Raw genomic sequence first — 9,035 nt, 5'->3', positions numbered from 1 at the left:
AGAGAACTTTAACTTTTGATTCTTTAGTTAAAGTTTATGAAATACCTAGCAAGGGAATTTGATACACAGTAATGCTGCTACAACTTATACATGATTTCTAGAAATAATAGATGTCCATGTTTGTGCAGGTTAATTAAGAGTTAAGCCAGGAGAGGGGTGTAAAGTACCTAGGAAATAGAATTTACATGAGCAAAATTTAGCATAGGCTCTCAACTGCAAGAATCTAATGAGTAGAAATTAGGATTTTTTAAAAGATACCTCCTTTTTAACAGCTCTAATATTATAAAGAAGTGTGGAGATAATGACCAGCAAACATCAGCATAATAATGCTTTCTTGATAGCTAGCTAATATAGTATCTTAAAATGCAGGATAGAACTAGTATTGTAAATGTGTAAGGATAACTCAGAATGAAGCCAAATGAGCTGAAAAATAAGAAACACAAAGGAGTCATAGGAAAATCAATTTTATATTTTCACCCTGCAGGTAACAAGTAAATCCTAATTTCATTATGTTCTTAGCATTTTCATGAATAGGCATGAGTTATTTTTTTATATTGTCTTTTTTTTTTAAGCTTTGCCTTTATGGATACATAAATTTCATTTGAAAAGAAGAAAAATTAAAAATCAGAACTTCCAGTTAAATTTGAATTTCAAAAAAACAACAAATCATGTGTTGTAAATGTTTCATGGGGCATACTTCTATTAAAAAGTCATTTGTTGTTTATCTAAAATTCAAATTTAACTGTGTATCCTATATTTCATCCAGCAACCCTAGGTATGGTAAAAATATATTCTAAATAAAGAATACTTTCCTTTTTTTTTTTTTTAATGAAACTCCTTATAATCTTACTTAGGACAAAAACCCATGCAAATGTATTGCTCCTATAGGAGATACCTGTGTTTAAAACAAGAAAAAAGACAAACCATTAGGTTTTAAAGCTTTTTATACTCTGACAAACTAGTTCCTTAGCAAAAAATAATCCTAAAATCTAACTTGAAAAACTATGGTGGGAATAAATAGAGTCACTGGATTACTTGTATTTTGTAGTTACTACATTAAGGACAATAACAATGAGTAAATAAATCATCCTAAATTGTAGAATAAAAAATAGGTCCAGGCTACAAATAAAACATTGCTAAGAATAAATTTTTGATAACTTGAGGTGAAACTGTCAAACATTCAAAATTTAATTTGATGCTTCCATACATGGGGAAAAAAAACTTAGCTAGTTATGTCTTCTGATATTTTAATTAACTATGAAAGAAATAAAAAATTTCATTCTAAGAAACTATACATCAAAGGCATATCCCTGAGGAATAGCTCTCTATGTAACTTACTCTAATGTAGTCTCTGCATAGGCAAGCTGACCAAAGAAGTTCAGCATCTTCCTAAACTATATTTTGCCACTGACTGACGTGCCATGCAACATCTGTTGCCTTTCATTCTCTATTTTTTAAAAATTATATACCAATATTGATTTCTTAGGTTCGACAGATATTACCATAGTAATGTAAAATAATAACAATAGGGAAAACCCCAGAACTCGCGGTACTGTTTTTACAATTTTTCTATAAATCTAAAGTTATTTCAAAATGAAACGTTTACTTTAAAAAAATGAAGTAAAAAGAACCATGCCACTGCTTTTGGACTATAAAATAAGGAGTACTAAAACAACTTCACAGATATAAACACCATTTCTTTGCAACAGGGGCCACTATTATACTCCTCTTATGAAACTAAAATTTTCTCTGCAAAACAACAGATGGAATTTTAGGAACGGAACACTTCACCGATTCTGATTTTCCTGGATATATATATATATATATTAAAACACTCAAGTAAACATATCACTAAGCAAAGTATGTTCACATTTAATAATTTTATCATATGCTAAATAAATTATATCATATGCTCTCTACAAAGTATATGCAACTGAAGAATATATGATGTTTTTTTTCCCAAAATATTTACAAGGTTGTTTTACTGCTCTCTATTGATTACTATTACAACATTCAATTGTGATAATGAACTAAAATATGTCACTATTGAAGGCATAGAAAATAAAATATATGAGTACCTTACCCAAACTTAATTACTTCAGTTTTAAGCCAAATAGTTATTTATTAAGAGAAAGAGCAAAATTTAATTTGCCTCACAGTATAAAAGCTACTGAATTGTTGCCTACAAGAACCTTATCAAAGTTGGGAGCAATATAATTTAATGTTATTAAAGTGATGATTTTTCTCTAAATAGAAACTTGGTGTTTTTTTTAAATAGAAACTTTATGTATCCATAGACAAATTATGTTAAAGAGCATTTTCATAACATAATATTTTTAAAATATCACTAAATCAATGTGAATCTCTTTTAAATACGTTTCCACCTGCCACCAGGTACCCCCTCCCTCACAAGGACCATTGTTGGTTAAATTGAAAGGAGAAAGAAACTGCTTATGAAAAAAAAAAAAAAAGCAAAAATAAGGGATAGGCATGTAGGAGAGAAATGAAGCATTGATCACTGTAGAAGAATGAGCACAAAACTTCCTGAAATGATAGGAAACCTGATGATAGGGTACCTGCATAATTAGGGACATTAAATTGGGTGCAAAATTGCACAGTACAAATCCTTTACTTTCAGTTGAACTACACAATCATCTGAACTCTAGGGGGGAAAAACATCTACTTTCTTTCTTCTATTTCATTGCTTAAAATGGAGTGACTAAAAACTTAAAGCTGGAAGGATCAGTTCTCTCAAAGATGTAAAGATAACCCTAGGTGAATTAGTGAGGTGTTTTTTTTTTTTCAACATTCACATAGAGTACAAAGTGAAATGAGCATAATGTAAATCAACTCATTGTTTAGGCCCTTTCAAATTAGTTGCCAAAAGAAAAGTGAAAACTTGATAAGCAGGTTCCAATTTCTATGTGTTGATTTAGAAATCTTAAAGCTTGTGGGAGCTTAATTCATTTAAAGAAAGAAATTTAAAGAGAAGAAAAGTAAACAAGGAAAATGCTATGCAATGAAACACTGATGTGAATGGGGTAGAAAGGATTTCTTTTAAAAAACAAAACAATAAAGAGTTCCATTGTGCCTTTAAATTACAAATTTAGATTTCTTATAGTTTGAGTCTGATTTCCTTTTGAGCATCAAAATGTCATCATCCATTTCAATATTCAAACCGTTGATGTTGTTTCTTAGTATCTTGGGGGGAAATTAAATAAAAACCAAAATCTTAAAAAAATTCGTTCACATTTTCTAACAGGTAGATGACTATTTTGAATAAAGCCGCAAAGGCATTTTTTTTCTTTTAACTTGCCCCCCATGAAAAGTCCATTTCCAAACTTGCAATTAGATAGTTCAGAGCTCTGATTGCAGCAGCTCCCAGTCTTGACCCTTTTTCTCAGGATTCAAGCAAAAAATAAGTGAAGAGAAATGGCAAGACTAAGTTCAGATATTCAGAGACAAGTCCTAGGTCGCTCCTCTTTCCAGGAAACTATGGTCCCAGGTTTCATCAGTGTGTACTTTGTCTTAATAGGAATACTATTTAATCATCAAAGCAAATATTTTCTAACCTTCAGATAGAAGATCTTTAGTAGACCTATTTTTTAAGTATTTTTAGATCACAGATACATTTAAATGATAAAAAATGTGAGGACAAACTGCTTTGCAGGAGTGAGAAAGGTGAGAGCAGGAGAGGACTATCATTTGCACCGAGATCTGAAAGACACTTGTAGCTTACTTGAGAAGCTTCATTTAGCATTGAGCCAACGGGGAAGTTCTGTTCCTGGTGACAGCGCAGTGGGAATTCCCACTCCAACAACCCATGAAATGTTACTGCATAATTATTCACCTTCTGAGACCCATTAGAACTTATCAGTAAAGAAAGAAATTTAATTTAAACTCACCCCTCTGTGCTAAAGAATGACTGGGACATGAGATCAAAGCGCAAAGCTCTGTCCTCCAGTGGTTTGCAACACCTAGGCACAATAGGGTGAGAGAACGAGGCATTCCAGCGCTTCCCGGCTTTCCGGACCCCGGAGAGAGGGGTGGGAACAGGGGCTCGAGTCACCGGCTAGTTGGAGGGAGGAGGGTGGTGGCGGCTCCAGAGGTGGTCGCGTCAAGTATATCCTGGAGCTTCTGGCGGCCAGAATGTTTCTATCCGAGGCTGCAGGGGCTGGGCTGGGCACCCGAGGCCCTCACTGCCCCTGCCTTACCCGCTACTGGGAGAGGCGTCAACTGAGCTCTGGATTTAACCACAGGCGCGACGAGCCTGCAGCCGCCGTACCATTCGCAGGTGTGGGGCTCTGCGAACACCCTGGATGTAAGCGACGAGGAAGATGCTTGCGGCGCAGCAGCAGCACAGGCTGTCTTAAGTATATAGAGACGGTGCATGCATAACTTTCGCTTGCAGCGTACAACGTGCAAGCCAAGGATCCAAACCTGTACGATGAGGTCCTAGAGGCGCCTAAGAGAGGAGGGGTAAAGAGGCTTCCTGGGAACCGGCTCCCGTCCTCAGGCCGCCTTGGAGCTGCAGGTACATTCTCCAAGGAAAGCCCTTTAAATAAAGGGCGTTCTTGTTCTCCCTTTCCTTCAGTTGTCACCACAATATGGGGCCTGGAGGATGTTGCTAGCACTCCCCAAATACCTAGCTGCCCGAAGGGTCAAGAAGCAAAGAGGGAGAAGAACACTTGAGAGAAGTTGCTGGGGTTTAGGTACAACACAGTAAAGAAAAGTTCAACAGGTACAACGATTGTCCTCTCTCTCGATCTATTTCTAAATCTATAGCTACCGACATATCTTTCTCATCTATCATCCATCTAAGGCTGCTCGAAGGAGTCAGTGAGGGGGCTCTACTGTTCCTTGATTCCCGAAATCAAAAAGGGCAGTTTTTGCGCAGCCAATCAGACTTGTCTTTGCTTCCTTTATGATAGCAGCGTGGGTAAAGGTGCGGGAGCTCCTTGGTGTGCGTCTGGCAAACCAGTGACACAAGGACAAGGCTAAAGCTTCCCGCGGAAGGAGGACGCCGCGCTTGGCTGAACCCCGCGAGGGGGGGGGGGGGGGGCGGGCGCGAGTGAATGCGGCGGTTCGGCCCAGAAAGGAACACCGAAGGCGACGAAGGGCAGGCAGTCGTCGCTAAGGCAATCGTCGCTAGGACAGTCGTTGCTAAGAGAAGTCCAAACACGTTTGGGGAGGACGACCTGGGCCCGTCCTCGCCGCGGGAGGCCCGGGTGGCACAGGCGGGACGGAGAGCCAGCCCCGCCCGCAGCCCCCGGGGCAGGGGGAGGCAAGCCACGAGGTGCAGGCGCTCGCGGATGCTGAGAACGGGGAGAGCCAGGGGAAGGCAGGCCGTCCTCCACCCCTACTCTGGCCTACTCGAGCGTCTTTTTGGAGCGGGGAGGTGGGCTCGGGGAGGCTCACCGCCGCGATTCCCACGGTCGGCTCGCGCGGGCCGGGTGGCGGCGGCCGGGCGGGCGCTGGGCGGCTGCAGAGCGAGCGCGGGGCGCACGGGGGCGCTCGTCGTCCGCGCAGCCAGCGGAGGCGCCCGCCACGTCTTTGTGTGCACCGGCGCTCGGCGGGCGGCTGCGGCCCGCAGCTCGGCGGGGGGCGGCCGGGGGCGGCCGGGGGCGGGGCGGGGGCTCCCAGGCTCGGCCCCACCCTTCGCTGCAACCCCCCGAGCGGACGCGGTGGCTCGCCCGACCCGGACTCTTCCCGGGGCTGGGGGTGGGGTGGGCTGGGGGTGGGGGGTGCTCCGAGGGTCCTTCTGAGAGCAGCCGGCAGGACAGGGAAGCGGAGGCAGCGTTCAGACAGGCTGGGAAATCCTCCGGGGTTCAGAACCTGCCCCCTGAATTCACAGAAGAGCCGGAGGGAAACTTCGGGCAGCCCAGGCCCCGGCTAAGAGCGCTGCCAGGGGAGCCGAGGACGCCTCTCGCGTGGCCTCCCGCGCTGCAAGAACTGGTGGCCTGAGAAGCAAAGTTAGGGAGGGGGCTTAAAGGAGCACCCCCACCCCCACCCACCCCACCCCACCCCCGCCAGGGCCTGCAAAGAATGGCTTGAGAGCGGCAGGGGAAAGCCGCAGCCCTGAGCGGGCGCTGTCTGCCCGCGCGGCCCTCGATCACCCCAGGCTCTCCTCGCTGTCCCGAGAGCTCTGGAAGCCCCGACAGTCCTCGGGAACCACAGCGAAACGCAGGAGGCTGCTTCCTCGCCGCCCGGGAGACTCCGCAGAAAATTAAATTAAATTAAACACGCGCCCAGGGACCAAAGAAAATAGATTTCCCCCCTCCCCCACGCTACAGCAAATCAACACCTCTGCTCCCCGGGAAGGCAGCGAACCTAAGGAGAGGGCCACTGACGCGCATCCCCTGCAGCCGCGGCGGCCGCAGCCCAGGGTGGCAAGGAATTACCGGCTTTCCTTTAATCCGGAAGCAGGGAATAAATAGGGCCGCGAGCAAATTCTGAACCTCATTTTTAAACCACAGCCACAATTGTATAACAAGCAAAGTCCTCAAAAGATGCCATAAGAGACACTCCTAACTTAAAAATGAGTACACCATACTCTACACGTCACTCCTTTTGATCCTTCCTTAACACGATTTTCTTTTTTCCCAAATACAGTGATAGAAATAATCTGCTGGGCTACTTTTTTTTTTTTTTTAATAAAGAAAGGCAGGCAACTGTAGAAATCCTATTTTTTAAAAAAGAAAGCGTTAATCCTACCTGAGTTTTTCTTACGGGTGTCTGTCGGGAGAAATAAGAACGCCTGTCTGGACAGAAATAACATAAAACAGCAAGAATACAAAAACCCCAGTTTGTTCAAAATACCTACATCAAATTAATCCCTTTGAGGCTATTCATATGAAAAAGTGAGCAAAATGTAGAACTTCTTTCATTAAAATGTCTATCTCCACCACCTTAAGCAGCCAGAGAACAATCACATCTACAATTTTGTTCCTCTGAATTTCCTGCCTTAATTTACCAACCTAAAAGATCATCTGACCTTTGAGCTCATCGTACAAAATATTTAATTTAAAGAAATTCCTCCACAGGCCTTCTGTAACATTCCATTCAGTAATCTCACCAAAAGATCCGCAGGGAGATGAAACTTGATGGCAGGAATATCGATCTGCCCACTCAGGAGTCTAGTCTCATCACCCGCTTGTCTTTAATTTTTAATTTCAGCATTCTCTCCCCAAGGGAAGCCCAGTTGGGAAGTTATACCAAGACTAGGGTAAGAATAAAGTTGAAGGAAGGCAAAACCATCTAAGAACTTTTTCTAAGATGGGTTGATTAGGGAGAGTAACTCATCACATTGTCTTAAATGAAGTTTCTAGCATAAAATAATTTTGTTCATAGTCCAATGTCAACAAGTCACAGTCATGTCCCCAAGATGAAGGAGATCACCCAGAGAGAGAGAGAGGGAAACTGAACCAAGGTAGGATAAAGCAAGGTAGGGAAGAAAGTTTGGGGAAGAGATGAGGCGGACCAACAGAAAAGGCTAGACTGAGCCATGGCCCTGTTCCAGTCTCTGGAGGGAGCACTGATAAAGCTGGCCTGACCTCTGGGTCAACAACTCGTTTAACTCTACCTTGATCTGAAGACTGGAAGCTCGTCCCTTGGTTCAAAGTGAGATCCAGCCTTTGGCTTCATTTGTGTGAGCCTTCAGGCACTGTTAAGAGGTTCTTTACCACAGACAAAGCAGAGAGAAAAATCACAACTTTGCACCTTATCTTCTGTCCTCCGACCCCAAAAGAGAACCCTGCCCACCCTCCACAAAGTGAATCTAGAAAAACTGCTCAATAACCATCAAAACAAACTAAACCAGAGCTAGAAGAGGGAGGAGGAGGGGAAGGAGAAAAGTGAAAGTTTGCAATCTGTTCCCCTCAACTACCCCCAAAGAAATCCTCCAGACAATCTCTCTCCTTGTCATTACCCACTTCTTAAATCAAATGGGATGCTGTATGTAATGCAACTTATATTATAAATGTACCAAGCAGCTTTCCTCTTACCTGCCACTACATTTAACTCCTTCAGAGCCGCTTTCTCGGAATCCCTCAGCATTTCAACTTTCAATAAAAAAGAAACAACACTTAAACTGTGTTCTGCGTGTTATTCCTAGGAAGAAAGTGACAGAAAGAGACTATTTTACTTTTAAAAACCATTTCTTAGAGCTATAGTATACCAAAGAACCAGGGCTAACCTTGCTTGCAAAACCATAGGGATTGGAGGTCTCGAGTACCTGCATAGACAACAGGATAAAAGCAGTCTGCTACTTGGGTACAAACTGTATTATTCTAAATTTTTTTTTATCCCTAATTGTTCTTTTCTCCTGAATTTACAATATTCATAGCATTCTGGATTTTCAACTTCTATGGATAATAATGACTTTATAGAAATTTCAATGGAAAATTTTCAGGTCAAGAAATACACCACGACTAAACTTGGGGTGGAGAGAATACAAACAGAAAGAAAGAAGCTAAACTTAGAAGAATCTGAACACACTAACTTTTTATTCAATTTGATTCAAAATAATAATATTAATCTAATAGTGAAATAGTTTGATATAACATCAATCAACATTTAAAGTATTTTATGTTTCAAAGTATGGCTCAAGGAACACTCATTGCTTAAATGCACTTAGACATAACAAGACAATATTTTTTTATTGGCATCATTGACACCTATGAACAATAGCCTAGTAAATAGATTAAGGTTTAACCTTCCTTTTCTTTGGTGGCTGTTTAGAGACTTTAAAAGAACAGATAACTCATTTCAACAGGAATCTACTACTGATATTTACCTCTACATAATCTTTAGCTAAGACATGGAATGCCAAAAACAAGCTTTTGTTAGCTTGACCTCCTCCACCCCCTAACAACAAAAGTTATCCCCAAACCCATGTTTTTATTTTAGATGTACTGATCTTCCAATGTAAGGCTTGGCCTTTTAAATACCAAATACAATCAATGGCCAACAACCTGACTCCTTCTGGAGAGAAGGAAGCAGAACAGGGAGATTTCTTTGAATTGTTTGGTGACTTA

At 42.0% G+C, this 9,035-nt stretch overlaps 1 long non-coding RNA gene across 2 annotated transcripts in view; it reads right to left on the bottom strand.

Moving 5' to 3' along the window:
• LOC140608894 (uncharacterized) overlaps positions 1 to 5,051 on the bottom strand; it is a 43,966-nt gene extending 38,915 nt beyond the window's left edge. For both annotated transcript variants that reach the window (XR_012010896.1, XR_012010895.1), the window contains exon 1: positions 3,906 to 5,051. This is a non-coding gene — a long non-coding RNA (uncharacterized lncRNA). The remainder of the gene's footprint in view (positions 1 to 3,905) is intronic.
• Between the last annotated feature and the right edge of the window lie 3,984 nt (positions 5,052 to 9,035).

Source organism: Canis lupus, chromosome 18, assembly GCF_048164855.1.
Source record: "Canis lupus baileyi chromosome 18, mCanLup2.hap1, whole genome shotgun sequence".
In the NCBI taxonomy this organism is placed as follows: domain Eukaryota; kingdom Metazoa; phylum Chordata; class Mammalia; order Carnivora; family Canidae; genus Canis; species Canis lupus.
The sequence above is the reverse complement of the archived record's forward strand: the minus strand, read 5'-3'. Positions and strand labels throughout refer to the sequence as shown.